A 26,174-nucleotide genomic window follows, 5' to 3' on the forward strand; every position below is an offset into this window, starting at 1 on the left:
TCATAAATTGCTCTTTCATGACACATTTCATCAGTGTATCTGAGAGCACTTTACAGGGGAGATGGCAGGACTGTTCCCACTATGAAGACAGATGTACAGAGAGTTGAGATCTGCTTCCAAGGACAAAACAGTCATTAGCCAAGAAGTGAAAATAAGTTCAGGTCCTCTCTTTTCCAGTTTTGAGGTCTATCCACTACCATATGTGGTTAACTACTTATCACATCCTGCTTCCTAGCAAAGCCTTCCTAGCAAAGAAGGAGGTAATAAGAATAAAGTTCAGTGGTCAAATCATGTGGTCAGTTTTCCTATCATGTTTTAAGACATTTTTTTAACTGGGCTATAAGGTTTAGAATAGGTTTTCAAGGTAAAACACGCACACCAAAAACAAAACAAAACAAAACAAAACAAAACAAAACAAAACAAAACAAAACTTATTTTTGTTTTCAACTAACTGAATTCTCATTTTTGTTATATCTGCGTAAGTAATTCCCCCTCCCCCCCCACCTCTTTTTTTTTTTTTTTTTTTCTCTTGCAGAATGAAATAGTCAGTAAACATTTCCTTATAAAATGTCAAAATACATATCTTCTCTAAGGACAAAAACTCATTACACCTAGTTAGTGATTCATGCCTAGTGTTTTCTATTTTATCTAGCTGGGTTCATTAGGATAACAGTTCTGATTTGGACATTTTTGGAGTGATTAGGAAAAACATCTCACTGGAAAATGAGAAAGTCAGCTAATGCTTACCTTGCGTACTCGTATTCATTTATAAATTCCAGCAATATGGGCATAAGACAGAAATAAAAGCACCCACTTTAGCCAGCTATAAATAAACTGGAAATGCAATCCTGCCAACAGAAAGAGTTCATGAGGCCCTTTATTTTTGGTTTGCCACTAAGGAGAAGCTCTTGTCTTTCACATATGCTTTACAATGAATCTGTGTTTAGGCTAGATGGTGATATAAAGTCAGTGCATATATTTGGAAAAGAAAACTTGTGGAAGACACTAACAATTTCCTTTGTTTAATACTGAAGGCTCTGTTGAAGGCTCCTAAGAGGATGTGTTGGTGGTTTGATTCAGAAAATGAATAAAAACATGATCTTTTGAGAACCAAAGGTTAATCTAACAAAACAGTATCCAGAGAAGATGTTATAACTACTCAGAAACGCCACAGAATAGCCTGAGGCAGTAGCTCCTGAACATTTCTGATATATCATATTTATTTATTTATTTATTTATTTTAGCTGGTGTATAGACTTTAAATTGAGGTTACACGTACTTTCAGCAAGATACATATAAGTTCTGCACTTAGGTCCTCCAGGTTCTCAGGTACTTTGGGAGCAAAAGCTAGCCATTCTTTTTATTGAATTGAAAAGGTGTATGAATAATTCAATAAGCACATTCAACCTTGTGTTTTTTATTTTGAAGTCAAAGACAGTTATTACCTTTTTGCTGTTGAATGTTACAGTTTATAGAATATGCAATTTGTGCTGTAAATCAGACTGAGCAGCATGAAAAGTACCTGTAATAATTGTGCAAATTGGAGTGGAAATTCAATAGTAAATTCAGTGGAATATATTTTAACTCCTGTTAACTAATTATATTTTAAATAATATATAACAATATCAAAAGCTTGTGATTCTGAAACAAAATATAATAAAAACAGTTTTTGTAGTATGATAAGAATGGTTAGGTATGTAGTCCTGCTAAAAAAATACATTTCTTAAAACTATAGTAGTAGTTATTTATATAAGATTTTTTTAGGGTGTTCAGAAGGTTTACTTCGTGACCATTTCTTTTCTTTCTTTTCTATTTTTTTTTATGTTTCCTAGAAATATAAATTATTCTACTGCAGAATCCTAAAACATAATGTTTATTACAAGATTTTATGTATATAGAACAAAAATTATATGTCATCTACATAACTATATAATGCCTAGGGTAAATAGATGGTTTTAACATAACAATAATATAATTTTGTGTCAGAGTTTTCTGAGTAAAAGACTTATAAAACTAAAGATTTCATTCTGCATTTGAGATTAAAAGAAAGAAAGAAAAAACAAAAGTTAACCTAGAATTTGTGTGTACTAGGATGTCATATCTTACCTACCTAGTGTTTGTACTTCTTTTTAAATGCAAACTTTAAATATATTTGGACAATGAGAAATATTTGGTAGGTTGCTGTAGTATTTATCCTGTGTCTCTCCTGTCATTCCATAACAATTTCTTATTTCTACCATCAGTCACGTAAACATGTATTACTCACATGAAGATGTTATGGTTCCTTATTGAAACATTACTGACCTTACAGTAATGTTTCAGTAACATTACAGTAAGTTACTTAATTATGATTTTGTAAATTTATAAATTTGAATTTAAAATTTGATTGCTAATATTATATAAAGCTCATCTCAGTCTAACCATCCTTTGCAAGTTATACTACTGACAATAAATTCAGTAGTTTCCTGTCAATAATTTCTTCGCAATATTGAATTTTTTATCTATGATGCTTCTGTCACTGAACAAATTACCTCCAACTGGAAGAATGACTCCTCCACTCCTTATTCTTTGCACATCTTCCAGTTCTTGTGACACTTTAAAATCTGTTTTGCTAGATAATCAAATACACCAATCCACAGCAGTCCACTGTGGACTTTGGCGTAAAAGAAGAACATTGACAGAATTATTAAACCTAAGCAGCAGAACAGATGTTTGCTCTCTGGAAAAGCTCAATCATTTTGGATTATGTAAACCAGTTATTTTGCTCTTCAGTTCTGCAGTTCTGACTACAGTTCTTCATGAAATTCTGTGATTAGACTTTCTATGTTTTATCAACATTAAAATACTTTACATCCTGACAGATGTTAACAAGAAGTATCAAAACATGAATACAACCTGAAAGTGTCACCTGCTATTTCTAGTAAATATGTGTTAGACACCTGACTTCTGAACTCTTCTATTAAAAGTGCTAATTCCTATTAAAGGTGCTGAAATTATCACTGGATGCTTTAAATCATTGTCTTTAAATCAGCTTCTCTAAGAACTGCTTAAGAGAGCCCTGGTAAATGTAATTGTAAAAAATATTAAATACCTGCAATAGGTATTCAATTTTCATGGTTCTTAGTATTTTTTTTTTTTTTTTTGGAATAGCCAAGAATAGTATAGCAAATTATTTCCTATAGCTTTCCCAGTTTACAAAAACATATTGCTTATCTAGGTCCATTAATGTCTAACAATGTTAATATAATGATGTATTTCACAATTGCAGTCTTTTGCCATAAGACACTTTTGGTGCATGCAAAAAGCCCATGCATACAGCATTTAAAAGAATCTAAATGACTCATGATAGACAACCTCAAAAGAATGTTAAAGTTGAGCAATAAAAATTCTTGAGAAACAATTCAGTTTCTAGTTTAACTAACATAAATATATACTAACTAACATATAATTAGGAAATTTAACATAGATTTGGAGATATAAAAATTACAACCTAGAAAAAATAGTTCTTTTTATGCATCCCATATTCTTTCTTCCTCGGATGTTTGTGCCATGAAAGGTATTTGTGCCATGTAAGGCCATTTAAACAACCTAGACTTATTGAGAATGTGTTTACTACACTAAAATGTTCCTGGAGAACTTGAGAATATAGGATATGTTTTGTGTTTGGAAGTGAAAAATATAATCTAGTGTGCAAAGTTGTTTTATTGATGACAAATCAAAGTACAAGATGTACAGTCTTCCTGTCGCTTTGGAAATATCTCATTATTATTGCGTTGTTGTATATGTATTGTGTTGTGTTATAATATACATTCTGTTTATCTCTCCACTGAAGAGAAACAAATCATTTGTTTCATCAACAGGAAGGAGGCAAATGCTGATTTTATTTTTATTTTATTTTATTTTATTTTATTTTATTTTATTTTATTTTATTTTATTCTATTTTATTTTATTTTATTTTATTTATTTATTTATTTTAATTTCGTGAGTGAATTAGTGGCTTTGAAAGTAAACTAGGTAGACAGAAAAGGTGGGCCACTGTTTATAAACAAAATCAGTCTTCATACAGTTCTAGAACCAGTGCCGTGGATTGATGTATTTGAATATTTGAAAATTTGGTATATTTGATGTATTTGAAAATTTGATATATTGTCTAGCAAAACAGATTATAAGGATAAAAAAGAGCTGATAGGTATAGTAATAATTTCTTCAATAGCTTTATCATACTACCGACAAGCTGAACTCTTTTTCTGAGGTTCTAATGGTAAAAGTTGTAGGTCTCTACCAGACTGTTATTTTGTATGAAGCCCAAAGCATATATTTGAAACATGAATGTCAGATTTAAATGAAATTGCTCAACATATTCCAGTTGTTTAAAAGACACATAAGCACACAAACACAGAGAAATATCTCATCTATTTCTTTAGAAATCAGACTAAAAAGAGGAGCTGAAGCTGAGTTACTTTTTTGTTGTTGTTCCAATATAATTATCTCTTTCTCAAAAGTGCTTGCATACTAAGTAGCTTTCATTAACTGAAAAAAAAAAAATGTGATTCTTGGGGGAAGAGAATAAGAAATATTTCTGAAACTAGCAAATATGTAACTTAAATGAAAGTTCCTGCTTGCCAGTCACAGTTAAAGAACTAAACTTATTAGTACTATCAATTTAATTGCCTGGGATTTAATTTACCATTATTGCCTTTAGGTGATTTAGTTCATTAGCAGATAATCCCATCTGCCATGTCTTTTTTGTCTTCTTCCCCTGGGAGTCCTGAAAAAAATATTTATTTCAGCTTTCAATAGGATCTATCACTTTGATATAGATTATTATGTTTTCTTTACAGTTATATCAATAAACCTTTTACTTTAGCACTATATATAAATACTTCAGCAAACAGTTGTATGGTTTGGTGTATCAAATAGCAGAATGAGTTTCAAGAAAATCATGTTAGAATAAAATCACTTGTGTTACTTTAAAGTATTGCCATTTGTTTCTGTCTGAAATGGGGATAGTGATAAAATATTTCTCTGTAGTGTGGCTTAACAGTAAAAGTGCAACAGGAAAAAGTAATTTATGATTATAAACATATTTATTTAAATTAGTATGGCTTAGTATTCAGAGAATTTATAGAAGATGTCATTAATAGAATCTGGTCTCTTCCATCAACACCATAAGCATATCCAGACCCAACAATCTTGTTGAAAAATTTAAGGATCAAATACAAAAATGAAATAAAATAAAATAAAATAAAATAAAATAAAATAAAATAAAATAAAATAAAATAAAATAAAATAAAAATAAATTTAAAATAAAATAAAATAATGGTGTTGCATTGTATAATTTGTTAAAGATTAAAAAGTTTTGGTCCTTCCAGGAAGTAGGAGTGGAGTTTTATAATATAAATATTTAATGATAATAAATAATAATAATAATAAATATTATGTATTTAATAATTATAATACAATATGATATGATTGATATATGATATACGATAATAAATATTTAGAATAATATGTTTATTACTCTTTGAACATATGTACAATTGAAACTGTAAAGAAAGCATAAGTAGCTTGACCAAAATAATCTTTGACTATTCTTACTGATAAATTGGAATAGATCTGAACTCTGTGTGAATGTAAGATATAAAGTTATTCTATTTTCCATATGGTTTGGAAACACTGGTACCCATTACTCATTAATTAGCTTGTGGAACAATTCATAGGTTAAAGAGATAAATGAACTATTATAAAAAAAAAAAAAAAAAAAAAAAAAAAAAACAACCTTGAAAATTGTCCAAGTAATAACAAAAGGAGAGATCTAGAAGGAATATGAAGTGCCTTCTGAAGGAATTGGTAATGGGATCTAACAACTTGTAAACCATTAAAAGGAATCATTTTCTCTGCTAACAAAACAACTGGGAACAATTTTCTACAGTTTGGCAAACAGTCATTAATTATACTGAAGAGACAGGAAATATAGAATAGACTTTTAGCTTTATGTGGCTTACACTGTGGTAACTTAAGGAAAATTGTTTAAATAACTTTAAGACTTGGAGCATAATGAAATAGGGAGAAAATGATTTGTGCCCATGGTAAATGACAGCATAGAATGCTAAGACCTCTATTGACTTATCAAAGAGACTTGCAGAACAGAATACAAAAAGATTTTTTTGACATGTTAATTTCTTGACAGATGACTATTAGATGTTTTTGTATCTATATTATTAAGCACATTCTACTTACTAATATTTCTATTACAGTATAATGGAATATTAAATATAAGAGATATTGCTTATAGGCTTTTTGGTTTGTTTGTTTGTTTGTTTGTTAAGCTGGCTAATTTTAAGCTAATTTTAGGAACAGAATTGAACTTCCACTCCGGACTGAAATTTTCCTCACATTTACACCCAAGTTTTATTTGGAAAAAAAAATAAAAAATAATAATTATAATTTATAAGAATAGTAATCTCTGCAACTGCCTTGGAAAATATCACTAAGCTTTAATGACACTTTAATATGCTTCCTAAGCTGCAGATGTTTCTGAAGATGTAGAAGAGAAAAAAGCCAACCAAGTAAGCCTAATAAAGAAGGCTTTCGTGCAAGATAGATGCATGCTTTTTTAGTTATTCCAAGTTTATTTCTTGCAAGCTTGCAGACTGAGCTATTCACTATACCTTTCTTATCTGTGAAGGTAAATATTATCATAAATACTTGTAGCATTAGGAATTTACATAATAACTGCAAAAACTCTCTCAAACACCCTAGAAAAACAAATCATAGAGCAGAAGACATCTGAGGTAAGGATTCTTAAAACACACTCACAAAACCTTCCATACATTTCAAGGATTATATATGGAATTTATTTAGTACATATGCAAAACATGCTGCGGCTGAGTCACAAAAAAAATACACCTTTCCTGATCAAAGCTATGCCAGTAAATTTACGAGTAATATTTCCTTTGTAGCAATGAATATTTTTTTTCTTTTCATTTTATGTTTAGCAATTTTAAATGTCTCAGTTATTATTTCATATCAGTATTGATAAAGATGGTAGTTTTATAATTCAGGAAATAGTAATGCCAATGGCTAATCTCCAACACATACCATAAATGTTACCACCTTATTATATTTTAGTTAGGATTATTTCTAACATTGTATTTCTGTTCAGATAGCTTTGTCAGAGATACAGAGATATGAAGGTCTTTGTAGTCCTCTCATTAACATCACATATAACAGCGTGTTGTGAGACATGAGGGAGCCTTTGTGGTTATACGTCTTCCTTTTCTAATCGGGTTGAGGATATGCTTGTCTCCATTTTTGCTAATGTTAAAATTAAAATAGAAGTGTACATGGTGAAGGCATACTTTCTAACTTTCTAACCTCATGTTTCCACTGGTTTGTAGTAGTAAACTGTGTACTGGAATAGCAATAAGATACCTGCAACATGGGTACAGGGTGCACATAAACTGATTACATCCCACTCAATGCTAGTATCAGTATAGTAATTTGTTCCAATTAAGTTTAAGCATTTAACTGAAAAGTTTAAATTAGGAGCTTGATTTAATTAAAAAAAAAAAAAAAAAAAAAAAAAAAAAAAGTTGTTTCTGTAATCAGTTGTTTCTGTAATCAGTGGAGAGATAAATACACCTTTCCATGACAGTTTCCATGACAGTTCAAACTGAATTTCTAGTAGTTCATTAAATTCATCTATTAGTGGTACTGCCTTCTTGGACTGCCTGTTTCTGTTCCCTGAGCATGGATGAACCTAGGGCAGATAGGCTGTTAATTTATCATGAAAAATAAATCCTGCCTGCAGTGTCCCCCTGCTTGTGCCCACAGTGGTTGAGACTCCAAAGGTGAGACATGGAGAGGGTAGGTAACTAAGTCTCCTGCAGTGTTTAAGTGGAAGACCCTGTATTCCACATTTTTTCCCAAAGTATGGTAGCTCACTCAAAGTTAACTCTGGAAAAAATCCAAATGGAGTGTCACATAGGCATGACGCTTCTGAATCCAGGAAAGAAAATTCTTCCTATTCTATTGATTTCCAGAAGATTTTTCTGTTTTTATTGACTTCCAGACTTCCAGAAGAGCATTTGTCCTTGTCCTTGGCATAGGAGCTATGTCTTCCTAGCTCTCCAAGGAATGCTAAGGACAGTTAACAAAAACCAGACTGTATTTGATTTTAATGTTTTTGAAGTATTTCAGGCAGTAGATTCAAAGACATGCTGTGTACAGCTTAGCTTCTGAGTCAACCTAAAAACTGTGCTACTTACCCTCATTTCCTAAAGAATTATATTCTTTCTGCTTCTTAGAGTTCAAGTCAGTTACACTAGGATATTTCAACATGTGATTTTAAACATTCCAGCTGCAAGTGCACCACATCGTTTCAAGAAGTTAGGAGTAAATTTTTCACAAATTATTTTTATTTGATAAGATTAATAGTGAATGTTAGATGTTAGATGCTTTAACGACATGATTTTTCCTTGTGAGAATATCTGAGCATTGTAAAAGGAAAATACTATTTGGATGGATCATCTTCAAGCCTGTAAGATTTTGACAAACTTCTAGATTAGAGTGCCAGCAATTTGTGATATCAAATAATACAACTATTTGGAAGATGGAGAAAAATAATAAAATAATAGAAACTGGACTTTTTGGGGGACCATAGATCACTTATTTTAGTGTCACATTCTGACTGGCAACAACATTGATACTATATTTGAAATATGGTTTTGATTGAGACTGAAGAAATTATTTAGTATATAACAAATTACTTTTTTGGGGGGGGGGGAGGGGGAATAGCCTCTTGTGTTATACAAGCTAAAGTAAATGTGAATTTTACTAATTACTTAATTAAATTTTAAATCTCTTTGGTAAGAAACAACATGATATGTACACCTAATTTTGCCATTAAAATGTGTTACTGGAATAATTTTATGTCTTTCAAATATTTATGTATTTTTTAATTATATTAAATATTAATTAAATATTATTTTCAAATATTTATGTATTTCAAATATTTTAACCATTACATTAAAATACTAAGTGATGTGGCTTGTAACATCACACAAAAGAATTTCTGCCATCTTCAGATAGAAAGGAAGAAGCTGAATGTAACAAAGTAATTATTAGGTATATGAATATGTATAAACTTCATCCAAGGACCATGTTTGCATAACAATTAAACAATCCCCTGCAACTCTTGGTTCATTACAATTGCTTCAGTGTGGGGTAGATCCTCAGCTGAACCAACAACCAGTACAAGCTGACGCATAACTTTAAAAGAGTTTCACTGTTGGTGGCACTGAGCAACAGTGTCTTTACAACACCAAAAGGGAATAGGGAATACTGTAGCAATGTTAGGCAGAGAAGACTGAAGACCTTAATTTGGAGGAGGCATGCACAGCCTTTGAAGGATGAATACAAATTGTGTAAACTTGGCATTGAGGAGTTGGCATTAGATATATGCTGTCAAATATGAAAGGTATAGGCATATGGTATGCACTCAAATGCACTCCTTAAGGGTATAGGAAATAACTATGCAGAATTGGTAGCAGATGTTCCTTCAAGATAAATGTATTTAGGTCCTATGGAAAGGTCCAGAGCTTTAATGACAACAAATAATATTTAAGCTATACAAGTTTCAATAAATTCTACCTCACCTGTAGAGTTTTTTATGTAATCCAACCATATCCTCTACATCTCAAGATAACCTTTATCCTTTCTATGTAATTACACAGGACAGCTATGGAAAAGGTCATAAAGCTGCTCAAATTCTCCAACCATTTAAAATTACATGTTCTTAATAAAAGAGTTGTCTGACTTCATTAAAATTATATTATTTACATTTATTTTTCTCTAAAATGACAAATTAGTGACAAGGATTTGGAGAAAGAGATTGGGAAGTTTAGAAAGTGTGGCTGGGCTTTCAGGGAAAAAATAAATCCAATCAGGAAAACATCCTATGGAGGAATAAATTTACTTCAGAAATCCAGTGGGACTGTTTTCATTATTTCAGAAATACAGATATAAACAAAACAGTTTAATTAATTCCACACTTTTGTTTCAATATACATGAGCTTTTCCCCACTGTTCTAAGCAACATATATATAATATATAATATATAATATATAATATATAATATATAATATATAATATATAATATATAATATATAATATACAATATACAATATACAATAATATACATATATACGCACATATAATATAATATAATATAATATAATATAATATAATATAATATAATATAATATAATATAATATAAAATATAATATAATATAATATAATATAATATAATATAATATAATATAATATAATATACATGTACATGTACATATACATATACATATACATATACATATACATATTATATTTATATAAATATATATATATATAAATTTCAAAATGTTCTGTTCAAAGTGGATGTTTCAAAATATATTTCAATATGTACTATATACTTTCATTATCTTGTTTTCTTTATATCCCTATTTCACTATTTTTTTAACAAGTTCCTTCCTAAGAAGAACTTATTTATTTGTGGGTGGCTGACAGGTCAATGATATCTTCTATTCAGATGACCTATCCCTTTAGTCTCCTTGGGAAATTTGTCTAAACAAACTCCAATACTTTTTGTTGTTTCTTTGGTTGTTTATTACCTTAAAATAGTGGGTAGTATCATGCAATTCTTACTAAACATCCTGAAAAGCAATAATACTAGTCTGCATCTATATGTGAAATGATGTAATATGAGGACAGGTGAGGGAAAGAATGAGATACAAATAAAAAAATAAATAAAATAAATAAAAAAGAGGAAAAAAATGTGAGGAAATTCTGATTTAAGTTCAGTTTATACAGAACGTCAGGACTTTTATTGAAAAGTTTTGGACAGATAACTTAAGTAGAATTGTTAGATGCTAAAAGTACACAACAATATTTGCTACTAAAATAAACAGCAATGTGTAATGATGGCAAGATATTCATTCTGAACTTTTTTTTGCTTTATTCCTAAATTGATTACACCAGTTCCTGGTGTAATTTCCTGTTGATGCAAAATTCATTCAAATAAATTGAAGGATTCAGAGTGATTTCAGTGACTCTGTAATGAGATCACAGTGCATTAGTAGTAGGGTAGGTCTAAGTCACAAAAGCTGTCTCTTTTCAGTTACCCAATATCATCAGGCTTATTCTGGGCCTATGTTTCCTTTATTTCTCATACATTGGTTCAAATACTTCTTTTCTTTTTTTTTTTTTTTTCTTCTTTTTTTTTTTTTTTTTTCCCCCGTGCTTTCCTGCCTTTCCAGTGTTTGACAAACTTGTTTTCTTTCCTTGATATGGTCCACAATACTATTTTTTTTTCCATTTCTCTTGCTCAAGAACCTTTCTGTCTTTCTGAATCTTAAACTCAAATGAATTGACTCAAATACAACTCCCACAACAGATGCTATGATACAGTCCTAATTATATTGCATATACATTTATAAAGCTGAGCAAAGCATGCAAAAATGACAAATAAAAATAAAAATAATATCAAATAGCGATGATACATATTTAAAAATATAAATAAATAAAAGAGTTACGGCAATTTCTATTGAAGTATTACAAAGGACACTATTATGCTGTTACTTGCTGACAGAATTCAATGAAATATGTGGAAAGATTCCCAATAATTTTATTTACAATAAATTATTACTTACAATATAAATATGCATAAAAAAATATCTGTGAAGTTTCATAGATCAAATATTATTTCTAATAACTGATTTACTTTATAAAATAATATCAGTGTTGAATATATATATATAATATAGATGAAGTTTGAATTTTTACTTTATATCAATACCCAAAACTTGTTGCCAAAACTGAAATTAAACACTGATGTATTATCACATTACCCATTTAAAGATTAATGGGCTTGTGTCTGAATGACTGTTAATGATCATGATCATAAGTAATCTTTTCCAGCCTGTACAGTTGTTATAATGCTGGCAGTGTTTAGTAAAAATAAGTTGACTTATTTCTAAAAGAAATACAATGTATGAAATGAGAGGTTTCAAATATTTATAGCTGGAGGAAAACAAAAACAAAAACAAAAACAAAAACTTAGTATTGCAGTGTGTCATCTTTATTGCACTTTGACCAGAAAACTGTGGAAATGGATCATATGTGAAAGCTTTTATCTGGCAAAATTACATGCATTGATTTGTTTTTTTCTTTTATTGATTGTGAGCCAGATTCTGCTCTGTCCAGCATATTAATGTCTATCCTTTTTCAGAGCATGATACCCACGAAACACTCCATTATATATATATATTATATTTATATATATTTATAAATATATATTTATATATATTATATATATAAAGAGACAGAAGGGAACACATTTACCAATGTTTCCTGATTAACATATCTATAACTCAGCATGCTGAGTTATGCATGTGACATGTAGTGCCTTCTAAACCATAGGCATCTTATACTTGCTGCATTTCTCTTTAATGAGAATTTATATGCCTTGTACTTAAAGATACTATTCTTCCATGTAACAGAAATTCCTGTCCTCTCCAAATTCAGTGACTCTAGCAAGAAAACTAGAACAAAACATGTTATTTTGTGTAGATTTTTTATTTTAATTAATTAATTAATTTATTTTTCTGTAAACATACCAGGAATAAAATCCTACTATCCGGAGATTCTCAGGGAAATAATATTTCTTCATAGACTAACTGGCCATCATAAAAAAAGAAATGCTCAGGAGAACATTAATGTTTTCAATGAGATAAAAAAAAAAAAAAAAAAAAAAAAAAAAAAAAAAAAGATTTATTCTATAATTCTTTTTATTCTAAGAGAAAAACCTGGAAATAAGGACAATAACCTTAAATAGGTTATTGGAAACCTTGGAAATAAGGATGATAACCTTACCTAAAGTCTAAGATTGCTTTAGGAGGAAATTCAATTCCTTATTTCATAGCTGTTTACCTGTTCTGCTATTTCATTTGCAAGATACTTATGATGTATCCTCCCATCTTAGTTTCTCCTTTGAAATTCTCAGTTAAACAAACAAGTGCAGAGGTCAGAGTGATGTGACCTTTTCAGTCACACCTTTGGCTTTTCTCAATTCAATTTGTCTGCAATTCATTGTTAAGAGCTTACTAATATTCTTTTGGTCTTATTCTGTCAAGCCATTTTTATTGCTCCAGTGTGAACAAGTTACAGACTGAAAATACAAAACCTGACAGGAGATTAGAAAATAGTTATAGCCTCTGACTAAGGAATTCACAGAAATTTTCACTGTTTTACACAGCAACTTGTTGCTTCCCCCAGAAGAAATGGTTATTTGTAGGTTTTTACTTAAACAAACAAACAAACCATATAAAAACATTTAATTATTTGAGGAAATAAATTAACAGAAAAGAACTTGTTGCTACAATGATATATTTTCACGTTTCCTCACCACTACATTTCTTGCTTTCTCCATTCCCACATCTTTCAGAAAAATTAGGATTAGGCAGAGTTAGTGATCTGAAGAGAACTATACGGGTTGTTGAAATCCATGGCTCCTTTCTTCCATTCAAGCAGCCTACTACAGATGAGCTCCTGAATGTGTTAGTGACACAGCACCTCGCAGCCAGGGGGCCCTCTGTACATAAAATAGGCAACAAGGATTTTTTTTCTTCCTCATCCCTCAGCTGCTTGCTGTATTACTGTGATTCCTCTGTATGGAAAGAGAGCATATTGTCTGCTCTAGTCCTAGCACAGAATTTCAGTAAGAATCAAATATGAATTTTCAGCTGTAAAAACGCAGCTTTTTTTTTAATTGACTTAAATAATAGCTATTATTTTCCTTCCTTGTATTTTCAGCGATGGTATAAGTATTAAAACCACTTTGTCACTTATGTTTACTGGGTCATAGGTAGGAGACTTGGCTTCTAAAGTCTGTGTACAAAGGAATTCAAACGATGTATTTGCTACCCTGTGCCTCACCCAGATCTTTGTAACAGCAGTAGGCTTTTATCCTGGAGTAGACCACACAGGATTCACATACACACACAAAAATACCAGTTGCATAACCCAGTTTCATCTTTCAGTAGAAAGCCAAATACCAAGTGAAGCTCCATTTTAAATTAAATATGTCTTAAGAAATTACATCTTTGTGAATGAGTTGCTGCTGATGGGCCAGGACTTTATACCTCTACAGTTCAGTATTAATTTGGAAAGTAACTGAAAGGAGCGTGGTGGTGTGATTTATATAATATGCAATAGGAAAGGAAAGGAAGTTCAATAATTAGTCTAGCTTAAACACTGTACAGTGTATAAACAATGAAATAACACTTTCAATATTTTTCAGCTAGTTGTTTTCCTGACTCTATTTTTTTTTTAATTTATATAAAATTAATTCCTTTGGGACCAGTTTGTCAAATGTTCATGTATCCTTAAAACATCCTGTGAAGTAAGGAAGTACTATTAATTCCAATTCTATAGGTGGCTGCTAAGGCACAGAACAAAGATGATTTACACAGACTCGAGAAATCTGTGGCTGAAAACTTCCAGGACGTGTAATAATTTATTTTTTTTTCCTCTATTTTGTAGTCGCTGGGTATCAGTTTTAATGATAGTAAAGTCAAGCAACACTTTTTAAACAGGTAATAAAGCTTTATTATTTTCTTCAGAAGATTTCATAAAGTCATGTTGAATGAACATTTAATTTAGTGTAAACACCCATTATGCACTACATACTGGGAATTCTATCCTGCATGTATTATACCCTGCCACAGACTATGGTTCACACCACTCAGGCGAGGGCAGCATCTCCATGTCAGAGCTGATCCCAGTTATGCTGTCAACCAAGGTCTGGCCTGCATGAAGTCTCCTGTTCTGCTCTGCAAAGGAAAGGGGGATGAAAATGTCTCTTCAGGAGGACATTGGAGATCCCCTCTTTACAATAAGAAGTCAGCATAGAAGGATTTGTATGAAAAGGAAATGTCTAATGGAAAGAATAAGAAAAAGTGGCTTAACAGATATTGGTGCTCTCCAGGTTTGCCAGTAAAGAACATGACAAGCATACAGGAAGAAATATTCCGTATAGAAGTTAAAACAGATTAGAAAACACAAACTCAGCAAATGTACTGCTGATGCTGAGTTAATCATCATCACACTTCAGATATATAATTCACATGTTATGAAATGTGTCTTCATTTGTATGTCTTCTGTATAAACTTTTTCTTAAAGGGACCGTGACTAACATTCTTAGATGGTAGATTTTTGGAAATAAGTTTTTATTTTTGTTTGACTTTGATTCAAATAAAGAAGAACACACCTAGTTACATTCCAGTGCTTTTACATCTTGGACTTTGCTTGGTAACATGGGTTGGATGATTTAAGAAAATAAATGAATAAATAAACTCTTATTCTGATTCAGTTCTGTACATTTTCAAGGCAAATACAAAAGACAAAAATAGATACTTCCAATATGTTGTGGGGCTAATGAAGGCTGATCTCATGGATTTGTGTTCTTTAGTATCCCAGCCTTCCTAGAACAGCAACCATGGCAGGACACAGCGATTAATGGGATTGGTTTAAAGGGTTGCAGATAATCCAGAAATACACATGCTCTTTTTTGGCCATGTTGAAAAGCCAGCCATCTGTCTGAATGCAATATATAGTTCTGCCTGTCTGAGCTATGAGTCCTATCTGTCTGAGTTTGATCTGTTTTTTTTTTTTTTTTTTTTTTTTTTTTCCCAAAGCAGCACTGCTAGTTCAAATCTCTTTCCCAGATACAGATGACTATTCCTACAAAACGTGTAGGAATTTAATAATATTTATTACTTTCTTCTTCTTTCAGATTTGTTTGAAATGTTCAAAGGTAATCATGAAGAGGGTGAGGGAAAATAAATAAACAGATAGATAGGGAAATAACTACTGCAAATGCACATACCTTGTTTCCTGGAGAAATGCAGCAGGTCAACAATAACAACAGAATTGACAGTCATTAGCAAGATTAAAGAAATGCTCAACTTTGTCTACTTCAGATCACACAGATATAGGCCATGTCACAGAAGAGAGCTACAAAAACAAACACCTAAAGAAACTTGAGAAATTCAAAAAATTCATTTCATGACATTGTCTTTAACTGAATAAATATGCTTTCAAAATTCCTAAATGTTAGGAATTTAATTGTAAGATCAACGTGAAATTCATATTGGTTATGTAGGTGGATACAGTAGAGGAGGAAAATCATCCCTCTCTATGGAAGTATAAATTCAGAGAACCACAGAATGGTAGGGATTGGAAGGGACCTTGAAGGATCATTTAGTCCAATCCCCCTGCCAGAGCAGCAGGACTAGTGTGGTCTGACTACGTCAGGTCACACAGGAATGCTTCTAGAAATTCTTTGTAGTGATCTCAAAGGATCAAGTCGTGAGATTTGTTTGCTCTCCGTTGGATGTAGCCTGGATAATAAAGTCTTGATCCATAGAGATTACATAAAAATAAATAAAATAAAATAAAATAAAATAAAATAAAATAAAATAAAATAAAATAAAATAAAATAAAATAAAATAAAATAAAATAAAATAAAATAAAATTTAAATTAAATAATCATCTGAGGGAAGTATTCTTCATCCTGCAGAGTCCCCATAGTAAAGAACTACATAAAGGCAGTCCTTACAGCCAGGAGGGGTATCTGAGTTAACTAGATGCCCTTCCTGGGGTATTATTATTATTATTAACTAGATAATTGTGTTTCAGAGTGGATCTCTATGATGGATAGAGGGAACATACAGCTGCCATACAAATGGACAACTACCAGACACGGTTTTTCTTGTGAAAAACAATGGAAGATCCCTAGGGATCCTCCAAAGTTGGAATTATTTGGAGATCATTTGTTTTTGTCCATAAAAGGTGTCTTACTGATATTTTAGAATGTTTTCAAAACTATAGATTCAATTGTTTTCTGCTCTTCCTGTGGTGAATGAAAATAGCTTATTTGTATTATAACGACTTCTTCTCTTTTGATCAAAAGATTCAAAACAGAAAATACTTGAAAATTCAAGGGAGAGGGAGGGTACATTCTTCCTCATTATTCATTTTACAACTTAAGCTAGTTGGTGCAATCAATTGGTCATATTTAAAAATTGTTTGGCAAAATGTTATGCCTGCTAAGACCAAGGTTTAACAACAGCACAAGATCTAATGCAGTAACGTATGAGCTTATTAAAATGAAAAATAGTTTTTACAGAGGCTTTGTAATTCAAAATCAAAATGTTGTAATAGAAGTTTGATAAATTATATAATTGATATAAACAATCATATCTTTTCTAGCAAGCTCTTTGAATTTATTTGGTACACTTAATCACACTCGATACTCTTTCCTGTTGTAAATTGACATTGTCCCTTCTATATTAAGGAAGCTTTATTTTGATTTATGCACATTGATTTATGCCTTCTGAAGACTGGTAGTAAATATTGACATTAGATGTGCTAGTTCTGATGACTCACTAAGAAAGCTGGTGCTTTGTAAGATTTATTTTCTAAAGAGAGAATGAAGAAGAAGGATTTAAAACCTTTCAAGTAAAAGTCTTAAGAGTTGTCACACCTAGAGAAAAGGATTCATTGGAATGTTCTTCAATGTTACCCTAAAGACAAATCCATGCTATGGAAGACAGAAATTCTGACCCTGTGAAATTATGCAGATAAAACTGTATTCCAAAATACTATTTTCCCAGTACTATGCTGGACTAAATGTTATTGATAAAATACAAGAATAGTATACAGGAATTCATAATCAGTTGTCATATACAATCATCTGAAAAACTCTCTGACTGGGATTTAACATCCTTTTAGTCACTGTAAGTATCTGTATACCACAAGAAGAAAGAATTCTGTTGGGATGATGGATTGGAGATGTTCCTGGTTTTGATCATCTTCCTGGTTTTCATCATCTTCCAAAGGAAAATAATAGTAGACTACATCTTAGTTGTGTTTTTTATTCTATATGAACTTATTTAAACATTTTCATTCAGGTAACTGGTTCAATATTCCTTTCAAGAAGACACCCAAGCTACAGAAAACTGTACATAGAGCCAGTTGTAGCTACTACTCTATCTGTAATGAATTCATCCCATGCAGTGCAGAACAAGTTTTAGAATTTTTTGATTATTCTTTTCAACAATTTCTCAAATGCTGGACTTACTGCCCAGAAGATGATATCATATTTAACACCTAGATACAAAGACACTTAGATTTAAAATCTTCAGCTTCAATAAGTGGCCACCAGCAACCGATTTAAAAATCCTGTGTCCTCATCATACAACAAATGTATTTTCAGATGAATTTTGGTCATTGTGGCACATGCTAATGGTGTTCTACTTTCAAAATATTCTTTGGAATTCAGAATCAGGGATGACATGTTGAACCTCCTTCAACTATATATATATATGCTTCAACTATATATATATATATGCTTTTTTAATTTGTATTAAACCTCTTAATAAGTTATCTTGGAAAGCTGCCTGGCGGAGAGGGACCTGGGAGTATTGGTTGATAGTCAGCTGAATATGAGCCAGCAGTGTGCTCAGGTGGCCAAGAAGGCCAACAGCATCCTGGCTTGCATAAGAAGCGGTGTGGCCAGCAGGGCTAGGGAAGTGATTGTTCCCCTGTACTCAGCTCTGGTGAGGCCGCACCTCGAGTACTGTGTTCAGTTTTGAGCCCCTCACTACAAGAAGGACATTGAAGTGCTCGAGCGAGTCCAGAGAAGGGCAACGAAGCTGGTGAGGGGTCTGGAGAACAAGTCCTACGAGGAGCGGCTGAGGGAGCTGTGTTTGTTCAGCCTGGAGAAAAGGAGGCTCAGGGGCAACCTTATCGCTCTCTATAAGTACATTAAAGGAGGTTGTAGCGAGGTGGGGGTTGGTCTATTCTCCCACATGCCTGGTGACAGGATGAGGGGGAGTGAGCTAAAGTTGCACCAGGGGTGTTTTAGGTTGGATATTAGGAAGAACTTCTTTACTGAGAGGGTTGTGAGGCATTGGAATGGGTTGCCCAGGGAAGTGGTGGAGTCACCATCCCTAGAGGTCTTTAAAAGACTTTTAGATGTTGAACTTTGCAGTGCGGTTTAGTGGAGGACTTGTTAGTGTTAGGTGAGAGGTTGGACTTGATGATCTTGAGATCTCTTCCAACCTAGACAATTCCGTGATTCTGTGATCTCTTCAATACATCTACATTAAAAAACAAAGCTTCATATTAATGTATAAAAACGCTTTGTATATTAATGTAGCTGAATTGAAATGTATGCTACAAGTTATGTGGGAGCAAATGTTAACAGGATAAAAATGTATATCCTATATATAAGCCATTACATGTGGTAAATAATATTTTCTGTTACATAAAAGAAAGAATTGTCTTGAGGGACAATAAAGTGTCACATTTTTCAGCTTTGCTCATCATTGCAATTTAATTGCTGTGTGATCCAGATCTTGATCTCATTTACATTTCTGAATTCACTATCTCAGTCATAGACTTCGTGGAGAACACATTGCAAAATCTTGATGTCTTTTTGTCTTTTTCTTTAATTAAAAGCTTTTATAACTGGCCTTTTTTTTTTTTTTTTTTGTACTTTATAGAAATAATTTCCGGCTATCATTAGACTTACAGAAAGATTAATGAATCTACAACTCTGAAACCCTCTCAAAGAGATCAGTTCTCATCAGAGGTCAATCAGAAAGTCAAACTGAACATTTTTTAAGCAATTGAATAGGAGAATATTCCATTATAGATGTCAAGAAGAGATGTAACTAATGTCACAGAAGTTAAAGGTTAGGGGCTAATCCACTGAGAAGTCATTCATGGATCATATTTAAATTGTTTCAGACACTTTTAAAAAGTGTATTTCCTTGTAAGATCTCTGCTGAGATGAACCTTAAGTCTTTTCCTTAAAAATAGAAGGAGTTTTCAATCAATTAAAAACAATCTCTTCTAAAAAATGTTAATGTAGCAAGAATAATATATTTAACATCCATTTACTCTTTCTAGAAGTTCTACTAAATTAAAAATGAACTCTATTAAAATGTGTACCTCAGAGAGCAGAATTCTGGGTGTTAATAAGGTGAACAAATTCTAGTATAAGACTTTTTGCTTAGACATTAGCACATGTACATTTAGTAAAACTGATTTGAAGCATCTATTTTGACTGTTTTGACTCGGAAAATGTTAAGAGTAGTCTTTTTAAAATGGAAACTGCCACAAGATAAAATTAAATTATCAGTTAGCAGAAGTGTAATGAATTCGGGCTGTTCTTGGTTTAAGGGGAAAAAAAAAATAACAGTTTGTTTATGTTCAGAAGACACTAATGCCAAATGGTGCCATAGCAACCATTTAACGACCAAATCATGCTCTCAAATGTCTTTGCACAATGCCTATGATAGTTTTAATAGGAAGAATGCCATTATCCAAACGAGATTGTGGCCAATAATACACACCCACCTGGATATATTATTACAGTGGTTTCAAGAAAAAATTATGTGATTCAATTAATAAAGGTTGATGCTTGTATTTTGAGATATATGAGTTAGTCATCGTTCTTCTGTATATAAACTGTAGGTTTATATAGACATACAATTTTCATTCTAAAATATGAAATAACTGATTAAATTCAAAGTATCCATTCCTTGGTGTCTACCCCTACTGGAGTAACCAGGTTTCGGCAGAGATGACTAAGTGCTTCAACTTCTACAGTCTAAGGCAAGCAGAGAAGAAGTTTTCTTTCCTCTTTTCTCCTACAACTTTTGTAAATCTGTTTTATAAAAACACTTTCAGAATAAGGACTCCAAAAAGAACAGTAGGGTTTAGTTCCTAGTGAATATACTGTTTATTGTAGAGACTCTGAAAATTGTTGGGTTTGATCTGAGGAAAAAAGAAAATGTCACCGTTAATTATTACAGCCATGTCTGGCCAGACAGAATGATGATATCACATATCAGAAGCAAATGTTTTGAGGAATATCTCCAGGGTTTTGATTTTAGAAAACAGAGAAAACACTTTCTGCTCATATTTTGTCTGTTTCCTTTTTTTTTTTTTTAATAAATAAATAAATAAATAAATCCTGAATCTATCTGCAGGCAAAACTTTTGAGGTTAAGTTCTACAAAGACAAATAAGTTGAAAAAATTTCTTATGCAATAACTGTTCTGTGTGTTTGATTTGGAAGGGAGGGCAAAGTGCCTGTTTTCTCTTTGGGGATTTTTAAACCGCTAACTTTCTATACTAATATTTGTGGCTGTTTGAAACCATACAGCTGGCTTTTTTTATTGTCTTTCAGCCGTATCATCAAACGTAAGCCAAGGACTATGCTGTTGCCTATCTATTTTCATCTTCAGTCCCAAACTGCATCATAGCCATCTTGGCAGTTATCATTTTCAGGGTATTGTGATGCTTGGTGTTCTTTATTAAGCTGATTGGGTAAAATACTTTTTGGATAATATTTATGACAGTTTCCAACTCTTGCTCCTACAATCATATAATCAAAGGTTGGAAAGGGCCTTTGAAGGTTATCTGGTCAGCCCCAACACTCAAAGGAGCTAATTTTAAACTGCATAACTCAAGGCAGCAAAAGTCCCCTCTGGCTTCTCTTCTTAAAGCCGAACAAATGCAGTTCTCTGAGCTTCATCCAACACATTATATGCTCCAACCTCCACTCATCTTGGTGCCCTCCCTCAAGTTTTATTCACTTGAGTAAAAGCAAGAAGAAAATAAGCAAAAGATTAACCTAGTGCTTTCACTGTTTCGTAGATGTAAACTGGGTGGGACAGCTTTCTGTATTACATAGATTTTAATTTCAATGTACTTAGATCTCTTTCCCTTGATGGAGATTTCATTGCTTCTGTAAGGTGTAAAGAAATTCCTGCTTCCTAAACTAAATGAAAACACATTTCCTCACACATTCTCTTTGTGATTCTATGTATTTCTTGCATTTTTCACTAGGACTGCAATATTTCAGGGTCAGGACTACTTTGTTCCTTCTCTGCAACATCTTGTATAATGAAGCCATGTTCTTGCCATACAGATCTCGATGCTGTGACATTGATTTCCCTCTGCTTCATCCCTTGTTTCAGAGGTAAAATAAGTAATGCTTCAGTATTTCCCCAGCCATAGTGTCGCCTGAAGCTTTCCTGGCTTCCATGTCACATGTTCCAAGTGCTTTTAAACACTTGCAAGCCCTAGCACACAATTAATAAAAGTCTACAATACCTGCTAAAAGCAATTACTGCATCTCTCCACTCAAAATATGCTCTGTTCAGCTGGAGCACCCCACTCAGGGTTTATTAAGACTTGGCTCTGTTATCATCTGTTTCCCAGCCAGGAACTGTGAAAGTTATGACACAGGAGGAAAACTAAATCAGCAGAACTGACATTGATTTCCATGTGTGCATGATCTTGCTCCAAAGACTAGTAACATAGCAACAAGGGTTGGATTTTTTCTTTTTCTTTTTTTTTTTTTTTCTGTTTATATAGCTCTATTCACCTTTATTGCCTATGGATTAAATTGTATGCTTCCTTTGGGGCATTTTGGTTTTATTCAAAATAGAAGATGAATTCACAATACCTTGTTCACAGTGTTCATTTCCAAATGTATCATGTTTGTGATAGTTAAACCTTTATGTAGCATCTGGTTTTGATGGAGTTTCTGCTTTTATTCACTAATGCTGTTGGTCTGACCAGGTCATCATGTGTTACTTCATCTGATATCAAACAGTATGGTTTAGTTAGTTTATTTTACATCTGAACTTCAACATCTCTATTTCACTCGTTACAGAACTCCCATATATAACTTCAGGAAGATCAATCAAGAATAAGATAATTTTTAGAGATACATTTTATTTTCATTTTCCACTCTGGCTCCCTTTTTATGTCAATGCATTATTATCCTCTCTTAGCCTTATAGATGGAACAGAGTAAGCAAGTTATGTATGAGCAGTAAGACAGTTACATAACGTGAGAGTGAAGTCTCAGCCAAATTTTTAGGTATCCCACTACCTGGGCACTTACACAGTCAGGTTAGGCACAGGATCTCAGTAGCCATTGCATGAGGCTACCGTGCATTACAACAGGGTATTTCTGGGTAGCTTGGTTCTAAGGAAGCTGTACAGTCAAAAATGATAAAGAAGCCTATGGTGGTTTACTATTTACCCTGCTCACAGATTTAAGGTACTTGTCTCGTCTCAGAAATCAAAGCCTTCTTTTTCCAACAAGGAAAACTAAATAAAATTTTCTTGACAGGATACAATTTTCTTCTTATAGCAAGAGTTTACTGCACCTCCTGGTTATGAAGCTGAGGCTGAAATCCCTTACTACAAGGGAAAATACTTTATTTAAATCTTTATTTTATTTTTTAGTAATTTAACTTCACTAACGACTCTAAACAGTTTGAACTGTGAAGAAAAAAAATAAATAAAAGAACAAAAAAGAACAGTATGGAACAGAGCAGGAACCTAGTTATATATTGACTCAGTTATTTGTAGTGATTTTGGAATATGCTTATGAAAAATATCAAGCTCCTGAAAGAAGAAAAAAATAATAATAACTGTAAGCACTCTGTCAAATCATACTCAGGTGAAAATCCCCTGGTACAAAATTTCAGTCCTTCTCTCTCAGACAGAGAGTTCAACTCAGAATAAAGTAAATTAACAGAAGCTCAGGATATCAGTTGTGTTCTTTCCGTCAAACCACGGTCTCTTGACAAAGTCAGTCAGTCAGTCAGTCAGCCAGCCAGCCAGTCCGTCCGTCTGTCCGTCCATTCATCTGTCCTTCCATCCACTCGCCTTCTCAATACTCCCCCTCAACCAAGCTTCCGGGAGACTTTTATGAGGACCAGGTGATCTTCTAGCTATTATTTGATTCCCCCTGTCTCACATGTACAATTGGGAGGTACCTGATTAGTTGCAGATGGAGCTTGTTTAAATGTTAAGAACTTTAAGAACTACCACTTTTTATGATACCTAATGCCAGATTTCAATGAAGTGGAACAGGTCTGATCATTTCTTTTATCTCCAGATGTGCATGTTATTTTTAGAAACTATGTTATTAGAAACTACGAAATTGTTAATTTCGTAGTTCCTAATTATCTAATAGAATATCCCTGAACTTGTGTAAGGGCCAAAAAGCCATATAGCTCTCAGTTAGCTTATTTATGGGGTGAGAATCAGGAAGACAAAAAATACAATGGACAGGAATTTCAATTGTCAGACAAGATTCTCATCAGGAAGAACTGGTTGCAAAATTTTCTCCCTGCAGGTTAGTACAAATAATAAATAAATATTGTTTAAATATTGTTGTAAATAAATAAATATTGTTGTAAATAAAAGTTTTGGTGCTGTTATTATAACTGAAGCACTTTTAGGAAACAAAACAAACAAACAAACAAAAAAAACACCAAAGAACAAACAAACAAACATAAGCGAACCTATTAGAATTTACAAGAAACATTAGTTTCAGTTTCAGTCTGTCCCCAAAGAGAAGGAATATATTTAGGGGATTCTACTATCTTTTTGATATCTAGGAAACCAGAACAGAAAAAACTATGAACAAGAACATACTGACAAATTCAAACAGACATTTTAGTGTTCTGAATAATTTATTGATACTTAGAAGGGAAAAGATAAATACACAGGTGGCTAATATTTAATGTGAGACTCTCAATGATTTACTAAGAACATCTGTAGGTTGGTTTATATGTGTTCTGTTCAGCACTCGGACACTCATAAAGAAGTTGTACTGAAGGAATGGGAGAACCACTTCAGAGCAGTCATGACGTATACAGTGTAACTCACATGCCAGTGCTGATAGAGAGATTAAGTTTCTCTCAAGGACTGTCAAGTACAAATGGATTATTTTTTTTTTTCTTGGTCATGCTAAGTTTAGTCAGATGGTGAAAAACACAGAAAAGGATTCTGCAAAGATTTTGAACAGGCACAAAATGTATGAGCACATGCACGAAGAGGTTTTTATGAGCTAGTAAAACTTTCCTCAATCATCTGTTGTAATTTCAGCAAGGTATCTTTTGTACAGACTTTACTTTGACTGTTTATTTGGTTCTAGACACCTCAGCTAAACTTCAACACAACTCATGAATTGTCTATACCGGGAGTCAAATAAGATTGCAATGTTAAATATATGTCTCTGGAGATGGATCTTACTGAAATAGTGTGTGCACACTAACGTGAGTAAATAGAGCAAAACTGAACCTTTGGTACATTCATGTGTCACTAAAGTTGGTCCTCATCATGGACTTGCAGTGGATTATAGCTGTCACATGCCAGTGTCTTCCAACAGGTCAAGTTATTAAAGCTAACTCTAGAGGCAAGTGCTCTCTGAAATGCAGTTTGTCCTGTATGATGGCAGACATGATGGGAGTACAGCAAAGCACTTTAATACATGTGCAGCTTAAAATAAATAGTATACTTCCCTGACTACCAAGGGAGTTCTCCCATGCCCCAAAGGAGCTTTTCAGTCCCAAAGCAAGAATACCCAAGTTCTGACTCACTAAAATAGAATTCTTCTATTTCCCTTTGGATGCTTTTTTGGACTGGGTAGCCCCTTGCAAACCCCAGTACTGTACACAATTATTCAGTTACTTCACAAGATATTTCTATACAATTAAAAAGTAGTAGCATTTCTTTACTAAGATTCCTGTGCTGAAATCCCAAAAGGATACTTTAGAAACGAATTATGTAGTGATACTTAGAATAACTGAAAGATCCCAAATCAGTCTCACGAGTTTATTACATCTTAATGGCTTTCATAATTCCATTTTGTTCTTTTATGATAAAACAGCAACAAACAAACAAACAAACAAACAAACAAAAACACTTCTCCTGTCATCACTTGTCCTCTACGCAAAATCCAGGTTTGTATCCCATTGCAACAAATGTATAAATGTACCTCTGCCCTTTATTAAGATTGTGTGCTGGGTGAAAGACATTGCTTTTCCTGATGGCTTATAAGACAGAACTGATTTCATCTCACCCTTCTGTTTCTTTTTCCAAGATAACTTGAGTATAAAAAAAAAAGATTTATTTTTATCATTATGTCAAGTAGATTTTACTTGTTACAGACTGAGGCTCTGAAATGTTTGAAATTGAAGATAAAGAACTCAAGCAAGATCCAGACCACTGATC

This window comes from Anas platyrhynchos, chromosome 1, assembly GCF_047663525.1.
Source record: "Anas platyrhynchos isolate ZD024472 breed Pekin duck chromosome 1, IASCAAS_PekinDuck_T2T, whole genome shotgun sequence".
Classification (NCBI taxonomy): domain Eukaryota; kingdom Metazoa; phylum Chordata; class Aves; order Anseriformes; family Anatidae; genus Anas; species Anas platyrhynchos.